The 18,669-nt window shown below is 38.8% G+C and overlaps 1 pseudogene across 1 annotated transcript; it reads right to left on the bottom strand.

Moving 5' to 3' along the window:
- Positions 1-163: 163 nt before the first annotated feature.
- LOC149118456 (uncharacterized) lies at positions 164-17,117 on the bottom strand (annotated as a pseudogene). Its single transcript, XR_016201566.1, has 7 exons — positions 15,998-17,117; positions 14,984-15,031; positions 14,181-14,555; positions 13,183-13,398; positions 12,164-12,373; positions 11,192-11,995; positions 164-3,204 (listed from the first exon to the last, which is right to left on the bottom strand). The product of XR_016201566.1 is annotated as an uncharacterized LOC149118456 (transcript).
- Positions 17,118-18,669: the final 1,552 nt, after the last annotated feature.

Raw genomic sequence — 18,669 nt, 5'->3', positions numbered from 1 at the left:
AGAGCTTCCTGATATATATCCTTACAAGGAGTCCTCCCACATACACAAGCCAGGAACTCTTGACAAGTTGCGATGAAGCTGGCTTTAAGACTGTCTGATAAGGCAGCTTCTTCAGTTTTTGAGAACAAACTTGTTACTCTCAGTCAACTTCTAGTATGGAACCTTTTCTTTTCTGGTCTGGTCCAAGTTCACAGACACTACTAGCTAGCAATCACTTTCACAACACTAACACTAGCAATGTCAGTTGCAGTCTGGTTGTTCAGTTTCACCGCACCATGTTTCATGGTCACTCATCATTGTCAGACATGAGTTCATAATAGCTTGTAACATTCACCAGCCTGGTAGTGTCATTGTTGCTATTACCTGTTCCCAGACTTCCTTTTATGGCTGGGTGTTGGGGCATGATATGTCATTACTGTTTGCAAACAGTTTGTTAAGATCGCACATTGAAAGCGTGATGAATTAAAATAATTGAACTCTATGAGAGAGAATTGTCAGAATTGCTAGGGTTCTCTCATTCTCTGGAACTGAAATGTCTTGATGTAAGCTTATATAGAGAAAGCAAACTGAAAATAGGGCAAAATGTCTAGGTAACCTTTCAAAATAAGTTGCAAAGACATTTGATAGTTAGGAATTAAAAGATAGGGAACTTGCTCTGTAAACAAGGCAATTGAAAGGAATCGAAGCAATTAAAGGTGCATGCTTGACCTCACAGGATCGGGCGGGGGGGGGGGGGTGTATTGAAACTTTATAGTGTCACTGACATTTAACACTGTTGAAACAGAAAAATAAATTACACTATAACTGAAAAAAAAAACACGACATGCCCCGATTACTGAATCGCCCATAAAAATATCCTCTTGTTTATATTTAAGGGGTTCACGGCCTGCTAAAGTACATGTTAAAGGAAGCGTTTGCCATTATTAAGGGATTACCGAGGGAAACATTAAGATATCTCGTTTAAGGTTCTTAACAAATCGTAACAGAATTTATAATGCCAGTTTGAGTCACAAGCAAGAACAAGAATTTGAGTTAGTGTCGATTGGCAAGAAAGTTCCGCCCCGTTATGTGTGTGGATCTTTACAGTGTGATACGATTAACAGCTCTGTGTTTGTTAATGGTAAATTTCAAAAAATGGGCTTCTGTTAAATAGGTTCTCCCACGGCTAGAAAACTGACATGGCACTTTTCTCTCAGTGTAATACCTACCTAAGAGAATAGGATATTTGAATTGAGTGCAACTTACCTAGAATTCATTATTTCCACGTAAACGATGATTCCTGTGGAATTCAGTTACGAAGAAACGACGACATTTCGTAAAAACACACGCCTTCAAAACAGCGTCTTTTTGAACAAATAATTGTTCTGTTCCACAAACAAACGATATGGCGAGGAAGAAGACAAAATTTTGTTTATCATGGCCAAATAAAACGTTAGAAATATCCCGCCGATCGCGAAATATTGCTGTTTTACTTACAGGGAGAACGATTATGTCGCAGTCAAATTTTATTTCGCCGCTCAGCCCGCTTTTTTACCGGATGTGACGTCACTTTTTGTTGGATGATCCAAACACACAAAAAGTGCCAGGCGCGCAGAGTGTTCTCCCCCGCTCCTGGGACAACCCCTATACTAGAAATGGCGCGCGCTTACGGTCTTCGTCCCCGATTATGGCTCCTGAAAAAATATCATGTTCTCTTGTCTCGCAAAATCCCCGGGAGGCGCTCACTAACAAAAGCGTGAATTGAACTTAAGACAAGTAAGCAATAGCAGACTAAAACTGATAATCCAAAACAGATCAATCCTTGAATGTCATTAATAGCTAATTCTACGAGACAGAAAACTTGAAATAAAACTTTGCAGGGACAATAGAAACCGGGAAAACCTAACCGTGAGGCATTGAAATCTGACGCTACTATATAAGAGATCCAGCCAGTCAAGTGACTAATCAGTAAACACGGCCGCAAATGACCTACATTTCTTTTTCCAGGTTTTCAAAAACCTCATGAGGTGACCGTTTTCTGCTGTCTGTCAGTTAAGAAGGGCACTAAAAATCGCACTGTTCTTCATTTTAACTTAGAAAGGTTCACTGACCTTCACTGTCTTTCGACGAAACGGAATTTATTTACAGACCCTAATTAAAAACGGATAGTTACAACTATAATTGTACGCGTTACGATAGCAAAAGTACACGTCACAGAATGCAGCTTGTTTGACTGAGGCTAAGTCTAACAGCAAGGGAGTCAGCATTAAATAAATAATCCGCTCATAACAACTAAACCAGTATACTAAGAACGGTTTTCATCAATTGAGTGTCAAAAACCGAAACGAAACCAATCACGACGGTAAGTGCAGTCAGCACAAACAAAGCAACGAACCGTTGATGGCAAAAAAGCAAATACAAGTAACGCCAATGGAAGCGCAGGAAATAGAATATGACTTCACGCATGACTGATTGAGCGGTTAAAGGAAATTTCATAAGCCAAACACAGGGAGAAGTGAGGCAAAAAGGGAAAATAAAAACCATTGTGAATGATAAAGACTTACTTAGATTTAGATTACTGAAAATTTGACGACTAACTTTGTAAAGTGAAAGCTCAGTGGAAACTCTTTCTTTCTACAGCCTTTCAAAATAACGATTCGATGGCCTGTACTGTGGAAACGTGTAGGGTTTCCTTAAATTACGGAAGAAAAATAGGAAAGAGGTTGCTGGGCGTGACTAGGAAGTCACACTATCTATCACCTAAAGCTGTAAACAATTAAAGAACTTGCTAGCTAAGAATCAGTAGTAACTAAGCGCTTAAACACACGGTAAATGTAATTTAAGAGGAATGCTCCTCTTCCTTTTTCTGAAATGTCGGAAGTCCAGACAATCTGTTCTTGATAGAAATGAAATGCCCATAACACATATGATAATCTTTGACGGTAGTTCTCTTTAATTCTTGCATCATGGAAATAAGATCTAATTTTTGCCAACGCTTGTTGAAAATCTCAATCATCTGAGTGAAGAATGGCAAGCCCAAACTAGAATAACTTACATGAAGCGTTTCGCGAACTTAATCAATGCTTTTCCACCCGTAAGGGCTGAACACGAGTTTGGTATGATCTGGAATTAATGTCAACTTCTCAACAACACGTTCCTCCGACACTGCTTCACTGTATAACTCGTCATCACTGATTATAAATACCGCAACACAGGTGAATTTCTCTATAGAAAAAAAGATTAAAAAATATCAATGGTCGTCTTTATAGTGAGGCAAAACCGCCAAGTACATAGGGAAGCAATAGATCCATCACGAAAGTCACACGCCCTCATATCGGGGTACAGACCAACCTCTTCTACATCCGGCTACTGACTATGGTTCCATGACAGCAAAAAATGGTTCAATATGGCAGAAATGATTAGAACCCAAAAATGAGATTGAACAATGAACAGATTGTAGATAGGTAAAGGTAAGGTTAAGTCTGCATACGGGGCAAGTGGTCCACCAGGTCGGAGCTTATCCCGGTTTCTGTAGCATGAAACGACTGGAAATATTTCTACTCCCCCCTGGATGGGATGCTAGTCCATCGCAGGGTTACCCCCAGTATTAAATTCGTCGGTACCCATTTTGTACACCTGGGTGTAGAGAGGCTCTGTGAGAGTTAAGACAGAGTTTACCAGAGGACCAGGCAGGGGTGATACATGCCATGTCTCCTTTTTGGATGAAACTTTGCCAAATTGAAGGTACTACCCAACAACTCTAAAAGACAAAGTGGGCCGGCTTTGGGATTTTTCCCTTAGGAGTTACACCACCCCCCCCCCCCCCCCCTGGTTTTTGGACTAAAATCCCAAACATTTCACTAAAATAAGCATCAAATTTAGACACCACTACCGCTTACAGAATGCATTGAATTTTATTGCTATTTAACACAAATATAGATTGGACCTATCTTAGTTCACACAAGGAGTTTCAAGTCATTTGATGTGACAGGTGCCAATCAAGGATTGTCATTTCCTACCCATGTCACGCAACATTTAGCTATAAGGCAAATTAGCTCAAATTCTGACTCAAATATCGCTTAAGTCCAACTTTCTAAATCAAAACTAATTTTACCACAGTTTAGAGTCACCCTTGGCCTAATGAAATCAAGAATAAAATTTTTGGCATCTGTTATTTTTTGGTAACAAAAGCTGTTTAAACAACGTGACAAGAGACTAGTTTTAACAAAGAGACAAGGGCGAAATCTAAAAATATTAGATATTATAGAATCAGTTTGTCAAAGTTATTTCTACGTTAAGGTTACAGTATACCTTCAGGGGTGTCTCGCGCGCAAGCGATGTAGCGCGTGCAGTTTAAGCTGTAGATAACTAAACCCCCATATCAAATTAAAGCTTATGGAGCTGGCTATCAAACTATACCAACAATTTTGAAAGAAAATGAATTGTCGAATTTTTCACGACCACTAAATGCGAGCGCCCGAATCACCTTTCGAAAGCTACAAGTCAAAGCGAATTTCGTTTTTCGCCAATTTAATTTTTTCCTCGGTTTCAGGGCCCAAAGCGCTTAAAAAACGTGTCTGCGTTTTGGCATATTCGATTGCAGTAAAAAGTTACAGAACATTTTCGAAATAGGATTAAAAAAATGTGGAGTGATCGTACAAAAATCGCTCTCGAAGAAAAAGTATTTCGAAATTAACAATTCCCAGACACGCTTTTGTAGTTTATATGTTAAACTAGCCACTGTCCAAATTTAAGAGCAATTGAACAAATTTCCTTTGAGTTATAACTCTTTAAAGTGTCTGCTTCAAGTGAAAAAATTTATTCGAGAAAACAGCGCTAAGAAAAATTTTTTGCTTTGCGAACAAACTCCGCCCACAAACGCCTTCAACTGGGTTCTCAGGTAACTAAGCCAATCAGTGCAGGAAAAGTTTACTACCGTTAACCTCCTGGTGAAATTTACGCGCGAATCTCTAAAAAACTCTTGTGTTTCGCAATGCGCTCAAGGAACCGAAGGCAGAGAGATAATTTTTCTGTAGCTCGGTATTTCTTGAAGCTGGTCTGGCAAAATGGGGAAGACTAAAAAGGATACGAACGCTAGAGTGGCTGAGCGAAGGAAACAAACAAAAGACAGCGCGGAGAGCTACTGTGTGTGAGCAACTGTGCATGGATAATATTTCAAATGGTCTCAATGAGTCCGACGATTCGTCGATATCGGACTCATCAGAAGAGTCTCTGTCAGCATCCCTGTTATTGCTGTCAAGTTCCGGAATTTTTACAGAACCTTTCTTTTCTCTCACCACGAATATTTGCCCGCCTTATACGATAACTATAGCTTCATCCGCGTGGCGAACTTTCGCTTCTTCACTCATTGATGTATTTTCATTCGTTCTTCGCTGTTTTCGCCTTTTCGAACCGGTCCATGGTTTAAACGTGGTCTATGTTTACTTATAACTTAATAGAGACACGCCTAATATCAAAAATGTTGGGTAGTCAGAACAACAATGCTGATCAACTGAGTAGTCAATTCGTGACATCCATATAGGTAATTCCCGCGAAAATCGTCTCGGTTGATTGCATACGCGCCATAGGGCTGTCAATCAAGAGGTAAACTTTTACTTCCGGTGAAAACGTAAAACCGCCATTTCTCCGCCAATATTTAGCCTTTTTCAAAATTTTTTTTCAGAAATTAGAGATTATTCTTCGACCTCTATTTTGACCCAAAAATCCAAATTTGAAGAAAATTGCCGACCCGAAGGTATACTGTAACCTTAATGTCATTAACAAAGTCTTTGAATATTATTTAGGGCAGTGGAAGCTCAATGAATGCAAAACTCTTTGTAATATCCCTTAACCCTCGCACGTACAAGTTGAGGGGAAGGGTGAATGCCATCCCCCAATAAGGTTTTTTCAAAATTTTGAAAAGACGATTTACTCTAAGGGGCTGAAACTTTCAGTAGCTGTTCATTCATCCTTCACGAATATTTTGATATGTCAATTGTGTGTCCATCATTTTTGAAGTTTCCATAGCAACCCCTAGTTTGATGTGGGCTTGCCCAAAAATCAACTTTTTTTTGACATAATTCTGTAGTTTGTTTTTCATTTTTGTTCATCAAATTCCAGAAATTCACCAGTTTGTACATGTAATAAGCATTCTGGCTTGATTTTGTATCAATTTCCGTTATTTGTTGACTTTTTAAGAAAAAAGTAAAATCCAAGATGGCGGATCCAAGATGGCGGTCAAATGACATCATTTTGCAACCAACATATATGGTATCATTTTGTAGACCAAGCTCAGGGCTATCTAATCAATGTAAATTTTTTTCGCTAGCCCAAAACAGAGAGAAAGCCCAAAGGGGTTCCATCCACTTCCCCCTTGTACCACGGTAGGGTTCTGAGTTAGCTTGTGCGTCCGCGGGTTAAAATATCAGTGCAAAACATGATATTAAAATTCTAAAGCATTGACTAGTTAGATGAGAGTTTTTCTGGGCATATCTTACTTTTTAGATTACTCTTGAAACCCTGCTCGATTATCACGGACGGGTCACATGCTTGATGTTGCAATTGATTATTGTCAACTATTACTTTACAGTCGGCATACACACTCATCAATCCTGACAAGTATTATTCGCTGAAATTATTGTTTGCCCTCATATATTAACTCTTGAGCTCACCCAATGAATATCCATTTCATGCGAATCGAGTTAAAAAAAATCTTTGACTTTTGTTACCTTGCTGCATCAGCGGGCAAGTAAATCTTGATTGATTTGAAAATAAACATTGTGGATATAACTTTGAAAGCATGGGGAAAAGAACCAAAGACCTTGGTCAGCAGTAAATAATATCACCAAGTGATAATTAATAATTTGCTGGTATTATTATTATTATTATTATTATTATTATTATTATTAATTATTCTTATTTATATTTATTGCTGTTATTATTTATTATTAATAGTTTGTTTTTATTATCATTTATTGAATATTCTTTTATATTATTAGCTGTAAAGCAAACATGTTCATTGTCGTAAATATGTCCAGAGAAGTCAGAGAACCCTTTAATTGTAGGTCAGTGCATTTATAATTGCTTTATATAAATCTGTTTAATTGGGAATGAATGACACATGATCTAGTCATTTGATATAGCTTAGACCACTGCACAAGGGATTTTAATCTATATTTATAGATGTGCACACTCCAATGTTAAGAATGGCTTCGATGTTTTGCTCAATTGTAACTTTTTTTGAAAGAAAAGCGTGACAATACATACCGGATGTCACCTTTGTTCTCATCTCATCCTCTCACTTTCCAGCTAAGCTAAGTGTATATACACAATAAACTTGACTTACTGACTGACTGACTGACTGACTGACTGACGTACTGACGTACTTACTTACTTACGTACTTACTTACGTACTTACTTACGTACTTACTTACGTACTTACTTACGTACTTACTTAACTACTTACTTACTTACTCACTTACCAGCCTTACAGAGTGCACAGGCATTAAGATCGTCAGATGTGATTTCAGTGATCCGCAGGTTGGAAAGGATGTCTGTGACAGATGAACTGCCACAGTGAAGAGCCATGTGCGTTGCAGCATAAATGAAGGCGACGACATCAAAAGTGCTAGTGATATCCTACGGCGGGTTGAAGGGTGCCAGGCATATCAATAATATTCTTAAGACTCAAGAGTCTGGGATCCTGTCTCTAAATTTGTTTTAGGTTTGAGAGTGTAGAAGGCTTATGATGTGGGCCCTGGTAAACGTTTCACACCTGTACAATGAGGAATGGATTTGAAAGACCTCAAGGGCCTACAGACTTATGCGTAGAGCAGCCCTTAAATGTACTGTGCACAAGAGAGACTGCTACCTCTAGATCCAGGAGTTTGACAAGTGTCGGCTCCAACAGCCTCAGTCTAGGCCTACTTAATAGAAGGGGATTATTATAAAACTCAACAAAGTTCTTTGTTGTATATGTATTTGTTCTCTTTTTTGGCCTTGAACTTGCACAAAACACAATTGTTGTATACTACTGACTGAGGAACTAACCAATAGAAACGTTTTGGTTACATAATTCATGCATAGTGTATGAGCACAAAAAAGATTGCGCATGGTCATGGACCTTCCAACACAAATCTTGGCATCTTTGTTTGCTCCTTTGATGTTTGCCGGGCTTCATAACCATTCCCCTCAATTAACTATGGTCTAGGACCTTGCAATCTATTGAAGACGAGTCCCAAGTTGTCAAAGCTACGAGAGTGTATTCCTCCTACCCTGAGGAGGGATTCACAAAAACATACCAGTATTTTGCAGTATGCAGAAACACATTGATCAGCGGGTAAACACCTAATGAGGTTAGAGAAAGAAACGGCATAGACAGTTTCAAAATAAAATGGGTTGAAATCCCAAACGTCCTTTAGTGATCATGATCCACATGAGAAATCTCAAAGGGATGGGTCTGACGAGCCCGTTTTTCTGAGAAAGTGAAAAGAACATTCCTGGAAGGTGAGGACACAGGACGAAAATGTAGTGGATGAGTGCAGTAAGATGAGACTCTGCAAGACAGCAGTGGCAGGAAAATGTCCAGCAAAGAAGATTAGCTTGCTGCAGACCAAATAGCCCAGTACTTCTGCAGGTTGTCTGTGATGTACAGAAGTGGCCAACTCACCATACACCAGGATGATCTGAGTCCTTCTCAAGATTAAGCAGAAGAGATCTTGACCAGGCTTGCAGTAGGAAAACAGCACTACTTTCCAGCTACTTTACCATCCACCATGTAGAATATGTAACACAGTCTTGTGACCAGAAAAAAAAAAAAACAAATTACTTATTTCACAGCGCTATGGAGCTACGGATGTACGCTGGAGGTTACTGAGCAGAAAAGAAAACGATAGTTGAGAGCCACTCAAGGTTCTTGAGTGCCTAGAAAAATTCAAAAAGTTCAACCAGGGCCAAACCTTGCTAAACCTAAGGTACTGGTGCCGTGTATGTTGTTATGTGTGCTCGCTTGGACCCCAGGTTTTTAAGATAATTTTAGCTGCTAGATCTTCTCAAGGCTCAATTTTTTCTCAGAATTGCATTTTTTTATCACACATCTTCTTACTTGCAGATATGCGATTATTTATAATATTTTGTGCTAACATCTTTGAGGTATAAAATTTATCTGTGGCTAATTCAGTATAGGAACTTTTCAGAAGAAAAACGCTAGCTGAAGCTCAGTCTTACAGTTCAAGTATTATATATGTGTTTACCAAGATTTACTTGCATGCCTGATGCAGCAAAATCAATATCTCAAGGGTTTTTTGAACTTAGAATGGGGGCAAACAATAGTTTCAGCAGAGAATACTTCTCAGGATTGATGAGTTTGTATGCCGAATGTAAAGTAGGAGTTGACAATAATCAATTGCAAGATCAAGTATTAATGACCTGTAATGATTGAACGGGGTATCAAGAGTAATCTAAAAAGCAAGATAGGCCGAGAAAAATTCTCATCTGACTAGTCAATGTTCATTCCCATATTTAGATTGTACGAATAAAATTTAGGTGTTTTGCACTGTTATTTAACCCGCGGACGTACAAGCTAACTCTTACCCCCACCGTGGTACAAGGGGGAAGTGAATTGAATCCCCTTGGGTTTTCGTTCTGATAAGGCACAGCGAAACAAACTTACATTGATTAGATAGCCCTGAACTTGTTCTACAAAATGATACCATAATCACTGGTTGTGACATCATATGATGTCAAATGACGTCATTTGAACCGCCAACTTGGATCCGCCATCTTGGATTTTACTTTTTTCTTAAAAAGTCGAGAAATAACAGAAATTAATACAAAATCAAGCCAGAATACTTATGAAATGTACAAATTGGTGAATTTCTGGAATTTGATGAAGAAAACTGAAAAAAAAAACTACAGAATTATGTCAAAGAAAGTTGATTTTTGGCCAAACCCACATCAAACTAGCGGTTGCTATGGAAACGTCTTGAGCTTCCACTGCCCTAAATAATATTTAAAGACTTTGTTAATGACATTAACGTAGAAATAACTTTGACAAACTGATTCTATAATGTCTAATATTTTTAGATTTCGCCCTTGTCTCTTTGTTAAAACTAGTCTTTTGTCACGTTGTTTAAACAGCTTTTGTTACCAACAAATAACAGATGCCAAAAATTTTATTCTTGATTTCATTAGGCCAAGGGTGACTCTAAACTGTGGTAAAATTAGTTTTGATTTAGAAAGTTGGACTTAAGCGATATTTGAGTCAGAATTTGAGCTAATTTACCTTATAGCTAAATGTTGCGTGACATGGGTAGGAAATGACAATCCTTGATTGGCACCTGTCACATCAAATGACTTGAAACTCCTGATGTGAACTAAGATAGGTCCAATCTATATTTGTGTTAAATATCAATAAAATTCAATGCATTCTGTAAGCAGGAGTGGTGTCTAAATTTGATGCTTATTTCAGTGAAATGTTTGGGATTTTGGTCCAAAAACCAGAGGGGGTGGTCTAACTCCTAAGGGGAAAATCCCAAAGCCGGCCCACTTTGTCTTTTAGAGTTGTTGGGTAGTACCTTCAATTTGGCAAAGTTTCATCCAAAAAGGAGAGATGGCATGTATCACCCCTGCCTGGTCCTCTGGTAAACTCGGTCTTAGGTGTCTTGCCCAAGAACACAACACAGTGTCCCCGGCCAGGGCTCGAACCCGGACCACTCGATCTGGGGACGAGCGCACAAACCATGAGGACACCGCGTCTCTACAGATTATAGATAGCTTAACTTCATTTTCCTCGAGACATAGATATCAAGTTTTACTCAATTTGAATAAGTGGCTTCGCTATACTTGGAAATCATCTTTATTCGCTGCGTACGTTTTAAGCACGTTTCTTATGAAACTCATATAAACTTTTTTTTAATTCAACTAGAATCAACTCTTTTAAACATTCTTTTTTCATTAGAGTGACTGGTGACTGGAACAGTCTAAATAAGAACATTGTTGAGGCAGGAAGCCTCGAACTTTTTAAATTAAGACTCAGATCATTTTTAAAATTGTAATTTACCAAATATTTTTTTCCTCGTTCAATACCTTTTAATGTAATTTTAATTGTAACTTTTATTCTTTTTTAGGAGAGTTATATTAAAACTCCCTTTTCGAATTCATTTGGATAAACATGTATGTCATGTATGAATGTATATGAAGTCGGTCAACTAACCTTGATTGTGAATCCATTCGTCCATAGCCGTTGATATGGGTTTCGTATTCTCCTTCTCTTTCAGCTTTTTCATATCCCTTTTCACTTTAGCAACGATTTCCATTTCTCCTCTATACCACAGCTCCTCCTTTTTAACCTCACTCAGTTCCAGTTCCAGTCTCCGTCTTTGTTCACGCCCTTTCTCCAACTGCATTACTCTCTCCAATTCCTCCTCTAAATGCGCTTTCCGTTGAAGTACACTCTCGAGTCTTTCCACTGTCTCAAGGTGGTATTCAATTCTGCGGTTACCCTCTTTTAGCTCCGGCAGACACTCAAGGGCCTCCTGTGAACTAGCCAATGATATTATCGCCACTTCGTTCCGCGAATCTAAATCTTTAAAAAATTTTTCAATCTTTTCCGCGTCTTCCCTTTCAACAATGTCCTCTTCGACAGTGTGATTGACAACCAAGACTGCCACATCACTGTGATACTTTGTGGGCCGATCATCTGCTCTCCGCAATTTTTGTATTTGTTCTGGGGAAACAGCAGGACGAAGGGAACGTGGTTTTACTTTTTCCATAAACTCAACGAGGTCGTACAACCGTAGGGCCTCAAAACATTCTTTCAACACGCTGACTGTAGTGTCGGGAAACATTTTTTAAATTAGTTCCAATGGGAATATGCCTTTTAACGGATACCGGACTCCCATTTTGAGCCCAAAAAATTGATAAAATTTTTCGAACGCAGCCCCATCAGCTTGTAGCCTTTTAATCAATTCATCAGTGACATCATCGCTCAGGTCTTTCAAGCAAAGTTTACTACTAACTGCAAAGAAAATAATCAACATATTAAAGTATAATTTAATTATTCCTTAAGTTGCAAAGTTTTCCATAATTGCACTTTTTACTCAATTCATGGTCTAACACTAACAGGAAAATTGGAAAAATTTCACAACTTGAGTAAGTGAACAATAAAATAACATTACAAGTTTACCGTTTATTTCTTCGGTTCCAAGTTCAGATGCTGCAGTGTGTGTTGCCAAACCACTGTCACTTGCTTCTGTCGTCATGCTACGAGTGTCTTGGACATCTTCTAAATACTTCTGAACAAAAGCAAGCTTTCCTGGATCCATTGATTTAACCTTATGCCGTTAAGATACTTCCAGCTCCTCTGTTCCTTCATCTGTCTCTCCAGCTTCGAGAGCTTTGTAAAATAATAATTATTCAATATCAAAATTCTTTTATGGGAGCATCATACGTGATATACTTCTTTGGATGGATTCGGACGAAAGTAAGAGGAATAAGAGAGCCGCCCACTGTACAGGCTACTATCCAAAAATTTCTCCCGGCCTTCTCTTTTATCTTTGGTTAAAAATATAACAACAGTAAATATATAACAAATGTAACTACAACGTGTTTATAGGATCTGATTGTTTTGCAACTGAACTTATGACGGCAACTGAAGAGTTAATTGAGCCTTTAAAAGATAATGGAAGGACCAAACTTATATAACCATAAAATTCACGTCACATGCGAAATCATTTGCATCTTTACGCAGCGTCAATTTGGGATTTTATGCGGACTGGGGACCAGTTTAGCTCACTGAATCCCTGTACAAATCTCGTACAGCTGTCGAAAACTCTGGGGCAGCCAACGAGCAGGCTCGCGTTTGAACACACGCGCAAGTGTCTTATCAACTTTGACGCCAGGCTTTTGCTGGTTTATCCCCAAGGCTTTGTCCCTCTCCCGTGTGACTCAAACGTAAGCTTGCCCACAGGGTTGTAAGGAAAGGGTTCTGGAGCATGCATATTTCTATGGAGGTTATTTACTTTTTGGTGTACGACTAGTGTTGGGTTAAGTCTCCGAGGCCTTTCGAGTTTCATAAAAACACAAGTTACGCCAAATGCTTTTTATTTTGTTTTTCCTTCTTCTCTTTCTTGTAGCGTAATAAAATACTCCGTCGAGGTTGACAGCAACGTTTACCGCCGGCTTCTGTAAAATTTTTATTATTACCTTTCCAACTTTCCTGTTGTCTCGAAAATTTAGTAGCTTTTTCTTCAGGACTGCAATCTTCTAGAATCTCAGGAGGCAATTGCTGGATTTTTCTCTCTAGAACTGCTATTCTCTCGTTGATTATCTTTAACACTGGTGTTTCTTCCTTAGGTCGAAAAAATACAGCTGAATCAGAGTTTCTCCGTACCCTTTCTCCATTACCAATTCCTGCAGTTTCTAAAACTAAGAGACTGTATAGATTACATTAATCCTGCCAAGAAATCAGCGCGACAAGGAGACCAGGAGTCTTATTTTGAAAACTATCGTTTCTCCGTTCTTTGACGTTGACGGTGAATATTAGGGAACAAAAGAATCTATCAGTTAAAAGCAAGAGAGAAAAAGCGACATTTTTGAGGAATCAGAGGAACGTGTCCCCCTTCGCCCCACCCTCCTCCACCCCGCACACACACACACACCCTGGAAAACTATTATACATACATACATACACGCACACATACATACATACATACATGATATTTTCCCATAGCCAAATTGATACAGAAAATGTCTAGCAACTTCTTCAATTGATCGATCAACCGATTGATTGATAAAGTCAAGCATTTAATTTTCAGGTAAATTTGTTTTTCCTTCAACATAGTCTCCTTGATTCTTGTATCAATATGCCAGAGAGCACTTAACAGACATAAGAAGTCATCTTTTAATGGCGAGAAGAATACACTTTTCGCACATCCGGGAATCTCTAAATACGGGTTTGACAAATAAGGGCATGTCATGCAACATGTCACAATTCTCCCGCTGCAACCATCAAACCCATCACAGTTCACGTTAGCGATCTCTGTGAGAGATTTCCAAGTTTTTAGGTTTCATTGTTAGAATTTCTCAATTTTGCACTGTACTTCTCTTACAGGTTGACAGGTCAATAGATTATTTTAACCAAAAAAAAGAATAAAACGTTTTTGCTGATTGAGTAGAAAGTTAAAGAAATCAAGTTCTATTACCTCGAGCTTCATTGATCAACTCCCAACAGGCTTTGTCGTATTCTTCTTCTTCGATGGTCACATTCACTTCAACTTTCTCTCCACCTGCACGTTCTTTTACTTCGTCAGTCACAAAGAAGTTATACAGCCGTCTCTCCAGCGTCCCATCTTGGTATAAATTCCACAAGGTAGTAAGAGCTGATAGAGTTCCAGCTTGAACTGTGAGGCACACACAGCCGTCAGTTAGATTCACCAGACTGGTGCCAGCGGGAAGAACGCAGCTATTAACGGCGGTAACTAGCTGGTCAAACGTGGACCAACGACTCAAGACTTCCATGGTAGACACTACTGTTATACCACCTGCAACCACTTTGAATACTGTCTTGATGTTTAGCACTGAGGAAATGCAAAGAACAAAAACAATATGGAGTTATATAGAGTGTCAGACAATATTTGCCTGGGTAGCACGGGTAGAATCCCCCAAAAATAATAATACGAAGGGAGGGGAGGGGGTTGGGGGCACCTAGGCCTGATGGGGTTCTTGTCTAGTTGTAAATGTTGACTTACTTTTTACAGGGTTAACAATTTACCGTTTATGTTGGAGAGACCACAACTGCGTCTGCTTTCGAGAAGTATTCTTATGTAAGTATAGTTGAACACATTAGTTACTTTTTGACCCGACTTTTGCTCGAAATAAATAGATCCCTGACCAATGCAGTTCAGAGAAAGCAGCCTATAAAATATTACAATAAGCTGCAGTAATAGCTAACTTAAAAGCCAAACAGCCATTTTACAAGCGACAGAGAACAACTTTCACAGCTTACCACCTATCAACGTATTCCCAATGGATGAAGCGACAGCAACTGCTTGTGCTAAAACAAAACACAGAACGTCATACACACAAACGCACTTTAGTTAAACTTGCCGTGTTACAAGATGCAAGATTCTCTCAAATCAGAGTGCTTTGGAGATAGTGCAATATGACTCCGTACTGCTGTAAAGCTCGAATAAGCTTCCTCATAAAATCAATAAAACAAACAAAAGATGGGGGAATTAGAAACCCAAAATGAGCTCCCGTGAAGGTGTTTTTGCAATCAACGTCGATTCATATTGCACAATTTCACAGGGGGTGGCCAGATGAACACAGACTGTTTAATACCTCCTCATCGCTATCAACCAACACTGTGGTTAAGCTATTCTCGTCATTTCTGAAGTCCTCTGAACAAAGGGAGAGGGTAAGAGTATAAATTAGCTATTTGAAATCCTGAACTCATTTAATGAATTCCTATTACCCTTTATTATTGTTTGCACCGCACTCGATTAACACATAAATTAAAGGGCCTTGCTTTTTATTTTCCAAATTTAACTAGAAATATTCGTGCGGAGTAATACGCGATTTTCAGATCAAGAGGTGGATTTTAATCAGGATCAAAAATGATCAATTCAGCGAGCGAGGCCGCACTCTGAAAATACGATTCAAGTTTGCTTTTATTGCAACTCAGCGGAGCATAGAAACTGTTCTTGAATTGCAGAATCTCCCTTTCTTAAGTAAATTTTCCGGCCTTAATGTTTACGTATGAATTAAAATGGCATTTGATCTTTAAAATGATTTCAACTGCTTCAGTTCAACTTTATAAATGTTACTTTCTTCCTCAAACTGGTGCAAACCTTGCTTTGAAACGTTCAGTGTATTTTAAATGTCGACGACACTTTGTTTGGCGTACCGAAACCCAATTACGTACGTATGTACTGGATATAAACACAGCGAATTTTTCACTGGCTCACATAGTCTTCTACTGTGACTGATTCCATGGTTAAAGACACAGAAAAACATATACCTTTTCTCCTTTCAAAGTCATCCTTCTGCTTTCTTCTTTCTTCGAACTCCTTCAATTCCCTCAAGAGATCGTTTTTCTCCGTTTCAGTTAAAATGCCTTTCAAGACATCTAGTCGGTCATAGTCCAAATTGTTCTGGTTCTCAAGTTCATTAAACAATGAGCGAACATCGTGAATTCGGCCTTCATTTTCCTCCGAAATCTTTCCTCTGCATATCGCGATGAGTCTTTCCACATCATTGAGCTCGTCGAGTGTACGAATGATTTGCTCCAGCAGGCCGTTGTAGTTCTTCCTTTTCTTCTCGAACTTTTCAACTTTTCCAAAAAAGGACCATTCCTTGAAACTTTTCAACAGTCCTTTAATTACCTCCATACGATCAGCTCCAAGGTTACTCTGTTCCTCCAGTTCTTTAAACAACGACAACACATCTTGAATGATGTCTTCGCTACCAGGCGCCAACTTCCCTCTGCACATAAACAGTAAACGATCGAGCACGTTCAGCTCTTCGAGTCTCTGACTTATTTCAAAGAGTAAATTGTTGTACTCGATGGCAGACATTTTAAACAGCGAATTTAAGTGTCTCTTTCCATTTATTTTGATCTCCACATAATGTTGAAAGTTCTCAAATTTTCAGTCGAACATGGCGGCTGGAGAAGAACGCTCCAGACTTTGGTATCACAAGTCACGGAAATGAAAAGTCACGCGAAATTTAAGTCACGCAAGAAGGAAGAAACACGATCAGGAACTGCTTCGTACCCAGTCGCCCGCGCGATAGTAAAAAATATAATAGTTACCAGGTAACCATCACTCCAAATAAGAAAGCCTATGGGGGAGGCAGATCATGAAAAAAACCGATTGAATATGTAAAAAAATGGTGAATTATTCGATTGCCGTTTTTCATGTGACGTCATCATAAATTTTAAAAAAAAATACCAATCGTTCTGAAGGTTTAGTTTCATCAGATGTAATAAGGCTCTCGAGTAGGTCTAAACCAGGACTGTCAGATTGAATTTTTTTGCAAACTTGGATCATAAAATAATAAGCAGTAAACAGTCCCTCACTCCTTACGTCAAATAGAAAGCAAAACAGAAACGACATGAAAACTGGAAATGAAAAAAAACAAACAAACAAACTGAAGAATTAAACATAGCCATTAGACAATAGTACATTTCTCTCTGTAAAACATGAAATGGGGAAGAAGGAAATAGTTTTGGTCTTGTTTTCGGGAGATGTAAGTCATGTTACAAGTTAGTAGTTTCGTTTCTTTATTTGTTATTATAACTTTGTTTCGCGAGGGTGGAGAGGAAGGTTTCTGGTTTTAATTATGCTTTACCCTGGAGCCCACCAAAATAAATAAATAAATACATTACTTAATTGGCCACTCCCCATTGGGGCTTTTCAGGATTAATGTAAACAAACAATGATAAATAAACATTGAAATAAACATAACTAGGTTAAGAATCCCAACTGGCGGGGACAGACCAATTGGCTATTTACAAGCGTAGCCGAGGATTTGAACTCGGGGCTACCGAGAACAACATCAGCTAGCGGTCAGAACGGGATTTGAACCCGGGACCTACGGATTTCAAATCCGGCACTCTAAGCACTCGGCCACGCTGCCTCCTCCTCAACGAGTAAGCTCGTTACTGCTGTTTTCTACAGCGCGATAAGCTATTGATGGAGTAGAGGCGGTATTACAGCAAATTGGACATTCTCTTACCAGTAACTAATCCCCCCCCCCCCCCAAAAAAAAAGCCATGAAATAGTTTTTAATGCTTTCTTGTTTAGCTTCACATTGAAACAGGAAATTCTCTATCATTAAGGACGGTGCCTACTAAATACAAAGGTTTTTGCGCCAGGTTAGGACCTTGCGGAAAAAGTAGATCTTTGCAAGGGCTATCGGAATCCACAAAGAAAAAAGAGGGTAGCCACGCATTTTTTCGAGATAATTAGCCTTGAATCTCAACAAAAATGCTGACATCAGCATCTTTCTGAAAAAAGAAAGAGCGGATATTTCTTCACAGCTTTCTTTAGAATTCGCCTTTACATACAGAGAAGCAAACACATTTATAAAGATCTGGAAACTACACGGTAAATGGTAATAAAAAAACCATTTTTGGTATGTTTTTAATAAGAAAATCGTTGCAATAGCACTTTTAGCGTCTCTGACAGCCTTCCTCTGTTTCAGCTAAAATACAGTCTAAATATCTTTTGCTCACAGCCAGAAACTAATCACCTGCTGAATAGGCTTGCCACTTCCATTTCATAACATAAAATATAGGCCGGGTAACCACGCGTTTTTTAAAGTTATTGATCCTCTTTTAAACTCTTTACAGTGCCTGTTACATTTTTTCCTGTCACCTCCCCAGTAAGTAAAACATTTGCGTATCTCGCACTTGTTTTGCGTGCGCACTACGCCATCTGCAGGTACATGTTTACGTTTGAGTTTTAGTATAATTTTCGACAGATAACCGCTAGTTTTTCAGCTGGAAGACGTTAACAGTTAGTGGTTAGCGATATTCTGCTGTTCTGGTGTTCTTGGTTTAAGTACAGGTTCATTAAACTTGATTTGGTCACAGTAGGAAAATTTTGCTTTCAATTTAGTCGTGTACTTGGTAGCGTAGTTGATTGCGTCATGTCAACCCAGCGCGCGCGTGGCACTTAAACCATGCCT

The sequence above is a fragment of the Orbicella faveolata genome, unplaced genomic scaffold (genome assembly GCF_042242905.1).
Source record: "Orbicella faveolata isolate gen_17 unplaced genomic scaffold, um_ofav_v1 contig_1, whole genome shotgun sequence".
Lineage (NCBI taxonomy): Eukaryota > Metazoa > Cnidaria > Anthozoa > Scleractinia > Merulinidae > Orbicella > Orbicella faveolata.
The sequence above is the reverse complement of the archived record's forward strand: the minus strand, read 5'-3'. Positions and strand labels throughout refer to the sequence as shown.